Source organism: Halichoerus grypus, chromosome 9, assembly GCF_964656455.1.
Source record: "Halichoerus grypus chromosome 9, mHalGry1.hap1.1, whole genome shotgun sequence".
Classification (NCBI taxonomy): domain Eukaryota; kingdom Metazoa; phylum Chordata; class Mammalia; order Carnivora; family Phocidae; genus Halichoerus; species Halichoerus grypus.
The window spans coordinates 77,522,877-77,538,902 of NC_135720.1; the positions used below are offsets into that span (position 1 = coordinate 77,522,877).

At 36.9% G+C, this 16,026-nt stretch overlaps 1 long non-coding RNA gene across 1 annotated transcript in view; it reads right to left on the reverse strand.

Moving 5' to 3' along the window:
* Window positions 1-5,104: 5,104 nt before the first annotated feature.
* The window catches only part of LOC118529375 (uncharacterized), a 36,050-nt gene continuing 25,128 nt past the window's right edge, over window positions 5,105-16,026 (reverse strand). The window contains exons 2-4 of the long non-coding RNA XR_004914083.2: window positions 12,285-12,365; window positions 9,102-9,319; window positions 5,105-6,390 (exon numbers count right to left, since the gene is read on the reverse strand). This is a non-coding gene — a long non-coding RNA (uncharacterized LOC118529375). The remainder of the gene's footprint in view (window positions 6,391-9,101; window positions 9,320-12,284; window positions 12,366-16,026) is intronic.

Below are 16,026 nucleotides of genomic sequence, written 5' to 3' on the forward strand. Positions count from 1 at the left end.
AAAGTGACACCACTGAGTTAATGCTTGTGAATATTAATACTTTTGACACATTTTTCTAATTTGGGCAAGCATAACTTTAAAAAAATTAATATACAACATTTGGGATACATTATATCTATCTTTTGAAAATTTACATTATATGTTACATTTTTAGATGGCATGAAATGCATCATATATGTAACTTCAAATACACAAATATATAAATTATATTTTTGATCACATTGAGCTCTTTTGTTCCTTTCCAAGTCCTTCCCTTCCTTGTTGGGGTGCTGGGCAGCCAGTACTGAAGAGTAAGTTCTGAGGGGCCATGATGGGGTGGCGTAGCCTACTCGAGCATGTACGAAGTAGGAAGCAACTATGGGGCCAGTTTTAGACAAAGTTTTTGGGGACAGAGGGCAAGGCTGAGAGTCATTTTTCTGAGGAGATATAGAGCAAGCCTGAAAGGCCTAACCTAGATTGAACTGTGCAGACCTAGTACAGACCTGTGGTCTAAATGAGGCTGGTATCACAGCTGGGGGGCAATTGGAAAGGTGGGAAATTTGGGACTGTCACAATGATTGGTAGAGTACTGCTGACATTTAGTGGGCAGGGGAGAGAAATGCTAGAGACATTGCCTGGCTTGAGACTATTTCCTAAAAAATTTTCCAGCCCCTAATGTATCTCTTCCACTGACACACTGGATTAGTTTTGTGTTGATATATCTAGACTCCAAGGGCTACCCTGTATTTGTTCCTTTAACCATTAAGGACCATAGAAATGTGGAAACTCATATTCAGTGCATTCAGTGAGTGAATAACTTCAAAGTCCCTAAATATGGACCATTGAATGTTGGGTACCTTTTTAAAATGTACTCTCCAATGATGATGACTTGAGAATAAAAGGACAAAATTTGTATTTATTTAAAACCTATTATATACCACAAAATTTATGTACTAGTTTCTTATGGCTACTGTAGCAAATTACCACAAACTGAGTGGCTTAAAAGAAATTTATTCTCTCACACTTTTTGAGGTCAGACGTCTGAAATCAAGGTGCCAGCATTTAGAGGGGTTGCATTCCCTCAGAGGCTCTAGGGAATAATACATTCCCTGCCTCTTCCAGCTTTTGATATCTGTAGGTATTCCTTGACTTACGGTGACTTCCCACCAATCTCTGCCTTCAACGACCTTCTCTTCTTCTATCTCATGTGCCTCTGTCTTACTCTTATAAGGATATTTGTCATTGGGTTTAGGGCCCAGCTAGCCAAGCTAAGATGATTCCTCATGTCAAGATCCTTAACTTAGTTAAATATCCAGGACTCTTTTTAAATAGAGTTAACATTCACAGACGCCAAGGATTAGGACACGAATATCTTTATTGGGGGACCACCATTCAGCCCGCTACACTTTACTTCCAGAATCTTAGATTTTAAAGCAATTGTATGATAGGCATCCTATTTCTTGTTTACAAGTGAAGACATTGAAATTTAGAAAGAATAAGTATTTGACCAAAGTGTCTTGGCACTTCAAGAGCTAAGATTCACCCCAAGGCTCCATGATGCCTGGATCCAGTGTTGATAGGATCTGCCCCAGGCTTGGTCAGTTACATGGCAATGTCCTCAATAACGGAAAAGTCAGCCTCAGACAAGTGTTCACAGATGGCCTTGTACACACCACTAGTCTTGACCTAAAAGAAATAAAAGTTCTTTTTGCTAAAAGAACATTCAGTCTAATAAAAGAAAAAATACAGTCAAGCTCTTAAAGATGTTCTTTTCACAATCAATTCCAAATAGGTATCAATGTAACCTAAATTTAGATATTCATGCAATGTTCCAAATGTGCCTTTTTCCATTTTCTTATCACCTGAAAAAAAGACACTTTAGCTCAGTCCAATTTATTCTCTCAACATTTGTTGAGTACCTACTATAATTTATGGTATAACCTCCCTTGAAATCCTTCTTGGACATTTTTATTTTAGAATAAGAATACATGTGAACTCACATACACATACAAAAAGGCATAAAGATATTCTAACATTCACTACATCCTGGGTTATTTTATAACCTAATTTATTGAATATTAATTTTTTGTTACCTTTGCTTAGGACATTTTAAATAGCTTTAAGATTTTACATAACTGCAAGTAGTTATTTCTTAAAAAAAATTTTTTTTAAATAAAGGTTTTTTCACAATTCAGATTTAGGAGTGGTTTGAAGCAGAACCAAGGAGTGCACATTCAGTCAGGCCCAAAAGCAATTGTGAAATAATGAGAATATCATGCTGCTTTTCAAAGACAGTTCATCCTTCCACCAAGAATGAGTTTTTCAACGGATATATATTAAGATATCTCAACTGTGATACAACTTATATAGTCAAAAAATTTGATAGTTCAGAATCATAGCACCTTGTAGGGAAGGGATAGATTTCCTGATAATTTTATATGTTTAAGGAAATAATGTATTTAATGAACTCACACACAAATAACATCTGTTATTACTGATTGGGGAAATTTAGTGGAAATGCAAAAAATTGAAATGACATTAATTTGGCTACTTTGGAGAGCATCCACAGAAGAGACTCCTTAGATGCTTTAAAATGTAAATAGTACCCATCAGGGGACATATCCTCACTTCACATAATGGGTTTTCAGATAAACAAGTGGGGGAAATTTGCACTAATTCTATAGGGGCATAATTAAAAATAATTAGAAAAACCCACATATTTTATGAATTAACTTCAAGAAAACAGACAGGGATGGATTTTACATTTTCAGAAAATGGTGAGCATGCAGCATAGTCTTGGGATCTGAGGTCCCCAGCAATACAAGCTTCCTTCCTTGTGTACCTGCCAATTTACTTTAAAAGAAGAAGAAGAAGAAGAAAGAAGAGAAGAAGAAGAAGAAGAAGAAGAAGAAGAAGAAGAAGAAGAAGAAGAAGAAGAAGAAGAAGAAGAAGAAGAAAAAGAAGAAGAAGGAAGAAGAAGAAAAGAAGAAGAAGAAGAAGAAAAGAAGAAGAAGAAGAAGAAGAGAAGAAGAAGAAGAAGAAGAAGAAGAAGAAAGAAGAAGAAGAAGAAGAAGAAGGAAAGAAGAAGAAGAAGAAGAAGAAGAAGAAGAAGAAGAAGAAGAAGAAAAGGAAAAAAAAAAAGAACACACACAAAGGACTGTCTCTGGGGAAGAGAAGGCATGTGTTTAATGACTCTGTCCTTGGCAACCATCAATAAACATGCTTGTTAAAAGCAACCAAATCCTGCAAAATCCAGGAAATCCTGCAAATCCTGCAAATCCAGGAAAATACTAGAGTGGTTAGATAGATAGATAGAGAAAGAGAGAGAGAGAGACAAATACCTTACTGTGAAATGAAAAAGTAAACAGAATGACAATCACTCTTGGCTTTTGCTACAATAACAAACAATGCACAAATCTCAGTGGAACTACAAATATTTATTTCTCACTCACATTACATGAAGGCTATAGGTCTAGAGGGCTTATGCTGAGCTTGGCTAGGTTCTACATATCTTCTCATTCTGGGATTCAGGTAATGTTCATAGTAGAGAGCAGAAGTCGAGGGACAGAGCCAAATTACACAAGGACATTGTAATTTTCTGCTGGGACACAGCATACTTCTCATCTGCTCACATTCCATTGGCCAAGCAAGTCCAAAGTCAGTACAGTCAGGAAATATGTTGCATTAAAAGGAAATATGGCAAAAGTGGAGAGGAATAAAAAATTGTGAACAAATAAAATAGTCTATCACAACTGAGATGTAGAAAAGAGCAAAATAACATGACCAAATATATTTATCTTAAAGAAATATTATGATTATTAAACACTTATGCAATTCAAACAGGAAACTCCTCCAGTCAGTGGTGGCCTAAAGTTTTATGGGGTCTTAAACCTATGCAATTTTTGCGACCTTCTTTAGAAAAATATGATCAAATACTACTAATACAAAATTAAGGGACTTGAAGTTTAAGCTTAATTATCTTCAAGGGGTAAGTTCAATTTTTAAAAACTTTTTTTTAATTTTTAAATTTTTTTTGGAGAGAGAGTGCAAGCAGGGGCTGGGTGAGGGGAGGGGCAAAGAGAGGGGAGAGGGAGAGAATCTCACACGTGGCTCAATCTCACGACCCTGAGATCATGACATGAGCCAAAATCAAAAATCCAACCCTTGACCCACTAAGCCACCAAGATAAATTAAATTTTGTCTTCAGTTTATATAATATTTACAAAAAACCTTAATTTCATTCATCAATAAAATTGTAGCAAAGATATATATCCTCCAAAACTTGTATTAGCACAGTTTTTTTTTGTTGTTTTTTTTTAAGATTTTATTTATTTATTTGACAGAGAGAGACACAGTGAGAGAGGGAACACAAGCAGGGGGAGTGGGAGAGAGAGAGAAGCAGGCTTCCCGCGGAGCAGGGAGCCCGATGCGGGGCTCGATCCCAGGACCCTGGGATCATGACCTGAGCCGAAGGCAGATGCTTAACGACTGAGCCACCCAGGCGCCCCAGCACAGTTTTTTTTTAAGTGAGAATTCTTTTTTAACAACTTTTTTACATTTTTATTTATTTATTTTTTAGTAATCTCTACACCCAACATGGGGCTTGAACTCACTACCCTGGGATCAAGAGTTGAATGTTCTGAGTCAGCCAGGTGCCCCTAGCACAGTTCTTTAAAAATAAAATACCATAATTTTTAATAGACAAATAATGTTTATTCATTTGGATCTAAGAACACAATACAATAATCTGTCCACCTGAGGCTACCTAGAGCATAGACCAAAAGGAAGGTGGGAATTCTCTGAATGTCCTCCTCTGAAGAAACCCATCTATTCAGTTTTATTTATTCAGAGAATCCTAACTGGATGCTATTGTTAAATATATTATGACCATCTCATGGCACTCTTTTAATGAGTATGTTTAATTTTAGAAAAAAAATCTTGCCTCTCCCCCACCTCAGGAGATAGCTGATGTGTAGATGCAAGATTGTTACTGAGAATTAATTAACACATATTTTTTCCAGTTGAGCAATTTATTTCTTATACATTTTTATTTATTTCTTATAATTTATTTCTTATAAATTTATTTATAAGCAATTTGTTTCTTATAAATTTTCCACATCCTAGATATTGTTGAGAATCATGGGGGAAATTACAGATGATATGGTTTTCAAGCCTGGTGAGCTAAAACTAAGGGATAATAAGAGTGTAGGGTTAGAATATGTTGGGGTGTACAGTGGTAGGCCCAGATCCAGTCAGTAGGTTAAGATAAGGATAAGTTGAAAGGTGGATGCCAGAAAAGTCTTTTATCATTCTACTCTTCACTTGGTGTGGTAGGTAGGACAATGGCCCCCAAAGAAATCTACTTCCTGTTCCCCAAAACCTGTGAATATGTTACATTATATGACAAAAGGTACTTTGCAGATATGATTAAGGTTACGGACCTTGAGAGGAGAAATTACCCTGGAATATCCAGATGAGCCCCATCTAATCACACGAATCCTTAAAAGCAGAGACCCTTTCCGAATGGTGGTCAGAGAAAGAGATGTGATGCCAAAAGAGTCAGGGATACTTGTTGTGAGAGAGACTCTCCCTGCCGTTCTAGCCTCCAAAGGCAGACACAGCCCTACTGACACATTGGTGTTAATCTGGTGAGACCCTTACTGGACTTCTGACCTACGGAACTGTAAGATAATAAATTTGTGTTGCTTTAATCCACTAATTTTGTGGCAATTTGTTACTGCAACAATAAAAAACTAATATACCTGGTGAAGCAGGGAAGTGAGCCACCTGATGACATATGCGGATGGTATCTTTTTTTTTTTAAAGATTGTTTTATTTGTTTATTTGACAGAGAAAGAGACAGTGAGGGAGGGAACACAAGCAGGGGGAGTGGGAGAGGGAGAAGCAGGGAGCCTGATGCAGGGAGCCTGATGCAGGGCTCGATCCCAGGACCCTGGGATTATGACCTGAGCCGAAGGCAGACGCTCAACGACTGAGCCACCCAGGTGCCCCTATGCAGATGGTATCTTAATTCCCTGGTGTGGATGCTCTAGGAAGATCAATTCCCTGACGCTCAGCACCAAGTCCTGGTCTTTGACCCTCACCCGAGTTTCTAGCGCTCTCCCAGGTACATACACTGCCCCTCTGCCGTGGCCCAACAGGAATTATCTCCAACCCTGAAATCCCAGTTTATCTCCTCCAGTTTCTTCAGTGTGTTTGTGAAGTGACATTTCAGAAAACTCTTAGTTTGATTATTCTGCATGAGGTAAAGCAGGAAAATACATTTCGGCAACTCAATGGGTCACATTCTCCAGTGTGATCAAGCTGTTTGCATCGGTTCAGGGAAATGATTTTGGAAGTACATTCATCTTCTACTTGTTCAGTGTTTGACAATTTGGTTTGTTCATACTGCTGAAACAGAGAGCATATAATGTTAAGTTCTTCTGTGGTCCTTGAAATATGGACATATTTGAACTGTTAAACTGCATTCTGATTAAACCCACTTAAACATTGTTGCAACAAATGCATGTCTGTATTTTTGTTCTCAGCTGGACATTCTGCTGTGCAAAACAATATCTGTCTACCTCCAAAGGGGATACTCAGGAAGAAACCGTAAGAGGAACCTCTAATTAAAAACAAAGGCAAAAAGTGAGTCATTTGGGAAAGTTGGAAAAAGATATAGAATATATGCAAAGGCAAGGAATGGACTGATTCCAAGACGTTGTTTAAAATAGTTTGAATGGAAATGGTCATTGACTGGAGGTGAGAAACAGTCACACATAAGCTATTATAAATGGTTTTCTCTGCACATATAATAGGCAGGAAAATGAAATCAAGCAGCAGTGAAGCTGTGAAAAATAAATGGACTAAATCTACTGAGGAGGAATAGAAGTCCTCCTATAGGAAGATACTGTGAAAGAATAAAGCCATTTGCCAAATAATGGAGCAGAATGATGAGCTTTGTGTTCATTGATATTATAAAGTTGTTACATAATATTTTAATATACTTCAATACATATTCTTTTCAACATCAAAGGATTTAATGTTGAGAAGAGTGTTTACCATCCTCACAGAGCTTAATTTCTGGATTTCAGCTGTGCATCACTGAACAAACAGAATGTAATATTAATGGAGCATTACGTTGCCCAGAATATTGACTATTTATAATATACAGTCATTAAAAAGAAGCACCAGTTTACTGACACTGTTTAAATACTAGAGATTGGCAAAAGAGAAGGTTATTTGTGTTCCTAAACTAGAGAGATTTATTCATGCCCACTTTCTTTCCAATATAATCCAAGTAGAAGCAACAAGAGTATGTTATGTATTCCCCCTTGAGGGATAGCTAAGTGTTACAAAGAGCACTGGACTTGGTGCCAGGACACCTGGGTTCCAGCCCCCATTCCTCTGCTTCTGGCACTGACAGTGCTAGGAGGCCTCCCAGAGCCTATCCTCTACCTGAAAAACAGATAATATTACCTATTTTTGTCTGATTCACAAAATGAGGTAACATGATATACCACAATATAAATCATTGAAATACCAATTTAGCACAAGTATCTATTGTAACAACTTTTGGTAGGATTTTGTCAAAACTTAATCTACTGACAGTTTTATAAGCCGGTTCTTATTCTTGTCATGAACTTAGGCTGTGTGTGCTTGCAATGATGTTCTTTGCACATGAATATTTGGAAAATAAATGTTGCCTTCTCCATAGTTTTGCCCAGAACTAGCCTTTTACCCTTGTTTCTGAGTTCTCTTGCAATTGCTGTTCACAGTCGCATTGTGTCTTCATTAAGGTGCCAGGACAAATGTTTAATTCACTGATTTATTAACCAGCAAATATTAATCACTTATTATGTACATAGCACTATACCAGGCATTATTCAGTAAACTCAACAAAATGAACAGTTTGATTTTTCTTTTTTCCCCTCTTCTAAACTGACTAGCTCTTTGTCTGAATTAATCAAATCAACCAGTAGGTTTTTGGCTTCCTGTAGACACAGCTTAAATGTCACTTTCTATCTTGAAGCTGCTATTTTGAGTATTGGTGATGTGTAGGTGGAAAACACTTTACTATTTAGAAATAGAGTACTATACAGTAAGGCTTATTAGACAGTTATTTTCCCTTTGTAGTTTTTATTTCATTTAACTTTTTATTATGGGAAATTTTGAACATGTGTATAAGCATATAGGATAAAATAAAGAATTCGCATATACCTAACCTAGCCTCAACAATTAAAAATTCATTGTCAATATTGCTTCACCTGTACCCCCCCAATCCTCCCGTATCCCATATTATTTTGGCATGAACATCAGAGATTACATAATTTAATCCTTAAATATTTCAATATGTATCTCTAAAGGTAAGGATATTGAAAAAATAACCACAATAGCATAATCACACTGAAAATTAACAGTAATTCCTTAGGATCATCAAATATTCAGTGTGTGTTCAATATTCCAACTGTTTCATAATATTATCATTTTTTTGCAGTTTGTTTCAATCCATTTTCAAGTAAGGTCCACACGTCGTGATTGGTTGTGTCTCTTAATTCAATTTAAACTTCAGCTTTCTCTATTTTCCTCCCACAATATATTTGTTAAAGAAACTGGGTCATTTGTCCTGTGGTCTTTTCTACAGGCTAGATTTTACTGAGTGCATCCTGTAGCATAATTTAATATGTTTTTCAGTCTTATGTGTTTCCTGACTATTAGTATAGAACTGTGCTGTCCAATATAATATCCACATGTAGCTTCTTTTTTAAAATAAACTTCTTTGAAGAATAGTTTGATTTTCAGAAAAATGTGAAGATTGTACAGAGAGTTCACACCCAGTTTCCCCTATTATTATCTTTATTTATTATTTTTAAATTCCAGTATAGTTAGCATACACTGTTATATTAGTTTCAGGTATACAGTATAGTGATTCAACAGTTCTATACAGTACTCAGTTATCATCATGGTAAGTGCATTCTTTAATCCCCATCACCTGTTTCACCTATCCCCCCCATTATTAATATCTTAAATGAAAATGATTCATTATTATAATTAATAAACAAATATGGATATGCCATTATTAACTAATACCCATACTTTACTTAGATGCTCTTAGTTCTTACCTGATGTTCTCTTCCTGTTCTAGGATCTCATCCAAGGTACTATATTGCATTTAGTAGTCGTATCTCCTTAGGCTCCTCTCGGCTATGACAATTTCTCAGAATTTCCTTGTTTTTGATGACCCTTGCAGTTTTGAGGAGTACTGGTGCATTATTTTGTAGAATGTCCCCAACTTGGGATTTGTTTGATGTCTTTCTCATGATTGATCTAGGATTAAGGACTTTGGAAGTGAAGACCACAGAAGTAAAGTGTCATTTTCATCCTATCACATCAAAGGTACATACTATACGGATGATTTATCACTACTAATATTAACCTTGATCACCTGCCTGAGGTAGTATTTGTCAGGCTTCTCCAATATAAAGCTACTCTTTTTCTCCCCTTTCCATAGAGTTCCCTTTGGAAGGACTGCTCTATTTGAAGCCCATGTTCATGAAGTAGGGAATTATGCTCCATCTCCTGTAGGTGGCATAGTACATAAATTATTTTGAATTCTTCTGCATTGGCAATTTTTTCTACTCCTTTATTTATTTATTTATTATTTATTTATTCAATAATTTATATTGGTATGATTCATGGATATTTATCTTATACTTAGGATACAATCATATAGTGCTTTATTTTGTTGCTCAAATTATTCCAGGTTTGGCCATTAGGAGCTCTTTCAGTTGGCTCCTGTGTCCCTTTGTCATACCCCATCATTCTGAGTGTGTGTTTTAAGTATTTCCCTACTTTCTGGCATTTAAGATACCCCAGGTTCATCATGCATGTTCCCTGCCCTCATCCTGGAAGCCATTTCTCCAAGGAGCCCTCGTTTCTTCCATTAGAGAACAGTATTAGAAACCAAGGCACTAAGTTTAATACAATATTTTTAAATCATTCTTTTACTGCCATTTTGTCTATTTCAAAAATTTTAAATTATTTTGTTATAGTTTGTTGTAAAATTTTGATTTTTATAGTTTCAATTTTCAAAAGTCACTTTTAGTCTCAGTTTCTGCCTATATTGAACAGTAAATCTTTTATTTTAAGCAAGTAATTTACACATATATTTTATTTTTTATATCTTATTGTTAAATCTAGAGTCTGAAATTTTGATTTTTTCTCTATTGTGCCAATTCAATCAGTTCAAGTAGCTATTTGGTTAAGTGATGTTAAGTGTCTGTGATCTTTGACTTTTTTTTTTATTTTGAGTGAATTGACTAAATTTTTTATATCTTATAATTATAAAGTAGCTAGAGGAGGTAAATGAAATGGCAAATGTCATAAGGAAAAATGATGTTTAGTTCTGTGGAAATCATACATTAAAAATTCATTAAGGTGACGGGCGCCTGGGTGGCTCAGTCGTTAAGCGTCTGCCTTCGACTCAGGTCATGATCCCAGCATCCTGGGATCGAGCCCCACATCGGACTCCCTGCTCGGCGGGAAGCCTGCTTCTCCCTCTCCCTCTCCCCCTACTTGTGTTCCCTCTCTCGCTGTCTCTCTCTCTGTCAAATAAATAAATAAAATCTTTAAAAAAAAAATTCATTAAGGTGAATGCCTTTAACGAGGACTTTCTGAATAGCTAGGTAAAATTTTCATTGGAAAATTTACAAAGTGTTTCTTAAGAAAATAAACAATCAAAAATGTTAATCTAATACTAGAAAAATAAAGCATCCAAAAAAATTCTTGATTTGAGTATAGTTGACACACAATGTTACATTTGTTTCAGGTGTACAACATAGTGATTTGATTTATCTATACTTTATGCTGTGCTCACAAGTGCAGCTACCATGTGTCACCATAATATATTAGAAGAATAAAACATTTTCAAGGATTGTCATTTCTATACAAAATATATTAATTACATTTTTTCATATACTGGTTAAAGTTATCTTCATAGAATTCATTTTTTTAAAGATTTATTTATTTGACAAAGAGAATGAGAGAGAGAGGACAAGCAGGGGCAGTGGGAGTGGGAGAGGGAGAAGCAGGCTCCTTGCTGAGCAGGGAGCCTGATGTGGGGGCTCAATCCCAGGACCCTGGGATCATGACCTGAGCCGAAGGCAGACGCTTAACTGACTGAGCCACCCAGGTGTGACCCCCCGCTCCCCATTTTTTAAAAATAGGTTTATAAAAGTTATCCATTGGGATTCCAAAGCCAGGCAAACCTGGCAAAACAACTTACCAACTATTAGGCAAGTCGATCTTTTTGTGTTGTTTCTTTCTCTGTAAAGTCAGTTATTAAGATAAATTGGCTTGGGGCACCTGGGTGGCTCAGTCGGTTAAGTGTCCAACTCTCAATTTCAGCTCAGTCATGATCTCAGGGACATGAAATCGAGCCCTACATCAAGCTCTATGCTGAGTGTGCAGCCTGCTTAAGATTCTCTCTCTGTCCCTCCTTCCCACTTGTGCTCACTCTCTCTTTCTCTAAAAAAATAAATAAAAAATAATTTAAAAAAATTCTCTCTCTCTCCCTAAGCCCCTGTCCCCGACTTGCACGTGCTCTCTCTCTCAAAAAAAAAAGATAAACTGGCTCATATGTTTATAGAACTTAATATGTACCCTACATGTATGTATAAAAGATATACATATCTACATATATTGACATGTATGTGTAATATATGTACAGACAAAAAATATCTAGAGTGCAGCCCTTCTAAATGTTTAGTAATAGTTGTCCCTTTCTTATCTTTAATAGTATTTTATTTTCTTTCTACATAATTTAATATTACATTTTTTTAGTAATAGTCAATAATTTAAACATTTTGTTAATTCAGACTGAGTTCACCCTCCAGTCCAAATTAGTGGAATTTTGCTATAGTTAATATGTTTTCTCTGAATCAATACTGTAATGGGAATATTTTGATATATATTAATGAGTTTTTCTCCTTTGCATTTCTTAATGTGTGACCTTTGCTCATTCTGCCCAAGGCATTAGGATTATATTATAGCTGGAATGCAAAAATAGAGGGTTTTAATAATCAGCTTTTAATATCCAAAGCAGGGGTTTTGAGTTTGCAGCAAGAAAATAACCATGAAATCTGGTCTTTATCAAAAGACTATGCATATTCTCATTTTACTAAAATAAAAAGTTAAACACACACACAAAAAAAGACTATGAAATTTTCTAAATTTTTTAAGCTCCATATTGACTTTATCTGTGGAAGTTATCAATACCCCAGGATAGACAGAATTCAAAATAATACCTGAGGGAGGACCTTGTAACTTGGGAAAATCATGGAGAAGGGAAGGAGAGGTCAGGTTATCTCTTTTGGCCTAGGGGAGATCTGCAGCAAAGAGAAGACAGACAGGGGTAAAAAGTAAAACCCAGGCAAAAGCCCTTCCAAAAGGGGTAGTGCCTTAAATATGTTGGAGAATTCTGAAGGCAGAGGGTCTTTGCTTTGCTCCCTCTATAGAACGTTGGGAGAAGATGTGGTGTGTGTGCCCAGCAATGGCATTTGGTGGAGAGAATTTGTCTGGAACTAAGAGCCTGATCACTTGGCTCTCCGGGTCTGTGTGCAGTGAGCAGGGGATTCAGAAATGCCTGTGTGCCCGGGTGGGGAAAGCAAAGATCTAGAAAAACCCAGTAGACTAACAAGATCCAGAGGCAAGGCAAAGAGGGAAACAGTCCAGTGGGGGGGACCCATACAATGACCCACAGGGCAGAAGGGTCTTTTGTGCCAGCAGTCACAATTTCAGGGACCAGACCAAGCACTCAACTATAGAGACCAGTGAGAGTCCGCTGCGGTCACCATCTGAATCCAAAGCCCCTTCTCATCTCTCTTTTCCCCACCAACACCCCCTCACATGATGTCATAACAGTATCTTAGAGTTGAGAAAGGGGAAGAAGAGAAAATCTCATATAATTAGCATTTGCCCAAAAGGGACTGACATGCCCAAAAAAGACTGATTAAACCACCATAAATTCAGGTATAGTGACTGTAAATTTAAAACATACTATGTAGTAGGTGAGAAAGAGTAAATCAGTTATGAGAAAAATGGTTATTAAATTTGCAACCCTATTACAAATAGAAAAGGCTTTGAAATGACGAATGCCTTCCCTTCCCTGGCTGCTCAGATGGGTCAGCTAATAGGAAGCCACTCTGGGAAGTGAGAGCACTCGCGAAGGCAATGATAATGGCAATTGCGCATGCAGCCCCAAGCATGCGAGAATTGGGAAGAGACAAGCAGCGGGTACATCTCAGCTCTAGGCCAGGAGGCAAGGGCATAGACAAGAAGCCAAGTTCAAGCCAATTACATGGTATGAGGGAAAAAAGACCAGAAGTCCACAGCTGCAGATTTAGCTGAGAAGTTGTGGAAGGGGAGCCAAGTGGCAGAAGAGGACCAGGTCTGAATACAACTTCCCTACATGGAGAAGCAACATGGACTCACATTTTCCAGGAATGACACAGGGCCTAGGGCTTTTGGATATATTCCTTAATTAAATTTATGATGAAAAAGACTGAATATCTAACAGCAGATTCACTAAAGAAATGCAACAGAGTGTGGCTCCTAGTCCCATGGGGAGAGCCTTGATTAAAATTAAGAATCATTGGGGTGCCTGGGTGGCAAAGTTGGTTAAGCCTCCAACTCTTGGTTTTGGCTCCAGTGGTGATCTCAGAGTCATGAGATTGAGCTCCGAGCTGAGTGCTGACTCTGCTTAAGTTTCTCTGTCCCTCCGCCCCTCTCTCCACTCATGCTCTCTCTCTCTCTCAAATAAATTAATAAATCTTAAAAAAATAAATAAAATATCCAATCTGATACCCTGTGTCTTTTGATTGGGGCATTTAGCCCATTTACATTCAGAGTAACTATTAAAAGATATGAATTTAGTGCCATTGTATTACCTGTACAGTCACTGTTCCTGTTTAATGTCTCTGTTCCTTTCTGGTCTATGTTACTTTTGAGCTCTCTCTTCACTTAAAGGATCCCTTTTAATATTTCTTGTAGGGCGGGTTTGGTGATCACAAATTCTTTTAATTTCTGTTTGTCCCAGAAGCTTTTTATCTCTTCTTCTATTTTCAATGACTTCCTAGCTGGATAAAGTATTCTTGGCTGCATACTTTTCTCATTTAGCACCCTGATTATATCATGCCATCCTTTCTGGCCTACCAGGTCTTTGTGGATAGGTCTGCTGCCAGTCTAATGTTCTGCCCATGTAGGTTATAGACCTCTTGTCCTGAGCTGCTTTTAGGATTTTCTCTTTGTCTCTGAGATGTGTAAGTCTAACTATTATATATCAGGGTGTTGACCTATTTTTATTGATTTTGAAGGAGGTTCTCTCTGCCTCCTGTACTTAAATGCCTGTTTCCTTCCCCAAATTAGGGACATTCTCCACTATAATTCACTCCAATATACCTTCTGTCCTCCTCTCTGTCTTTCCTCTTCTTCTGGGATCCCCATTATTCTAATATTGTTTCACTTTATGGTATCACTTATCTCTTGAATTCTCCCCTCATGATCCAGTAGTTGTTTCTCTCTCTTTTTCTCAGCTTCTTTATTCTCCATCATTTTCTCTTCTATATCACTAATTTTCTCTTCTGCCTCATTTATCCTAGGTGTTAGAGTCTCCATCTTTATTGCATTTCATTAATAGCTTTTTTGATTTTGACTTGATTAGATTTTAGTTCTTTTATTTCTCCAGAAAGGGATTCTATAGTGTCTTCTATGCTTTTTTCAAGCCTAGCTAGTATCTTTATAATCATTATTCTGAACTCTAGTTCTGACATCTTACTTATGTCCATACTGATTAGGTCCCTGGCAGTCAGTATTTCCTCTTATTCTCTTTTTTGAGGTGAGTTTTTCTGTCTTGTCATTCTGTCCAGAGAGGAATAGATGAATGAGAGAACAAAAGCTAAAATGGCAACAACGACCCCAGAGAAATATACACTAGACAAATCAGAAGAGACCCAAAAATGAAAAAAAATATATGTTTAAAAAAAAAAGAGAGGATATAATCAGACAGGTGAACAGAATAGAGCAATACACTGGATCCTGTGTGTATTTTGGTCTGTTAGAAAACTAGATCCCAAAACTGAAAAGAAAGAAAAACTTATATATGTACAAAAATAAAATTAAGTACAATGAAAAGATAGAATGCAAATGTAAAAATGAAAATTAAAAGAGAAAAAAAGAGAAAAAGAAAAAAAGAGGCAAAGGATCTGTAGTCAGAAAACTATAGAACACTCATGAAAGAAATTGAAGAAGACACAAAGAAATAGAAAACTGTTCCATGCTCATGGATTGGAAGAAAAAATATTGTTAAAATGTCTGTGCTACCTAGAGCAATCTACACATTCATCGCAATCCCTATCAAAATACCATCAACTTTTTCACAGAGCTGGAACAAATAATCCTAAAATTTGTATGGAACAAAAAAGACCCCGAATAGCCAAAGGAATGTTGAAAAAGAAAACCAAAGCTGGTGGCATCACAATGCAAAACTTCAAGCTGTATTATGTAATCATCAAGACAGCATGGTACTGGCACAAAAACGGACACACAGATCAATGGAACAGAACAGAGGACCCAGAAAGGGACCCTCAACTCTATGGTCAACTAATCTTTGACAAAGTAGGAACTAATATCCAATGAAAAAACAACAAATGGTGTTGGGGAAAATTGGACAGCCACATGTCGAAGAATGGCACTTGGCATCAGGAAATACAAATCAAAACCACCATGAGATAACACTTCACACCAGTCAGTATGGCTAAAATTAACAAGTCAGGAAATGACAGATGTTGGCGAGGATATGGAGAAAGGGGAACCCTCTTACACTGTTGGTAGGAATGCAAGCTGTACAGCCACTCTGGAAAACAGTATGGAGGTTCCTCAGGGAGTTGAAATAGAGCTACCCTATGACCCAGCAATTGCAAATTGGGGTATTTACCCCAATGATACAAATGTAGTGATCTGAAGGGGCACCTGCATCCCAATGTTTATAGC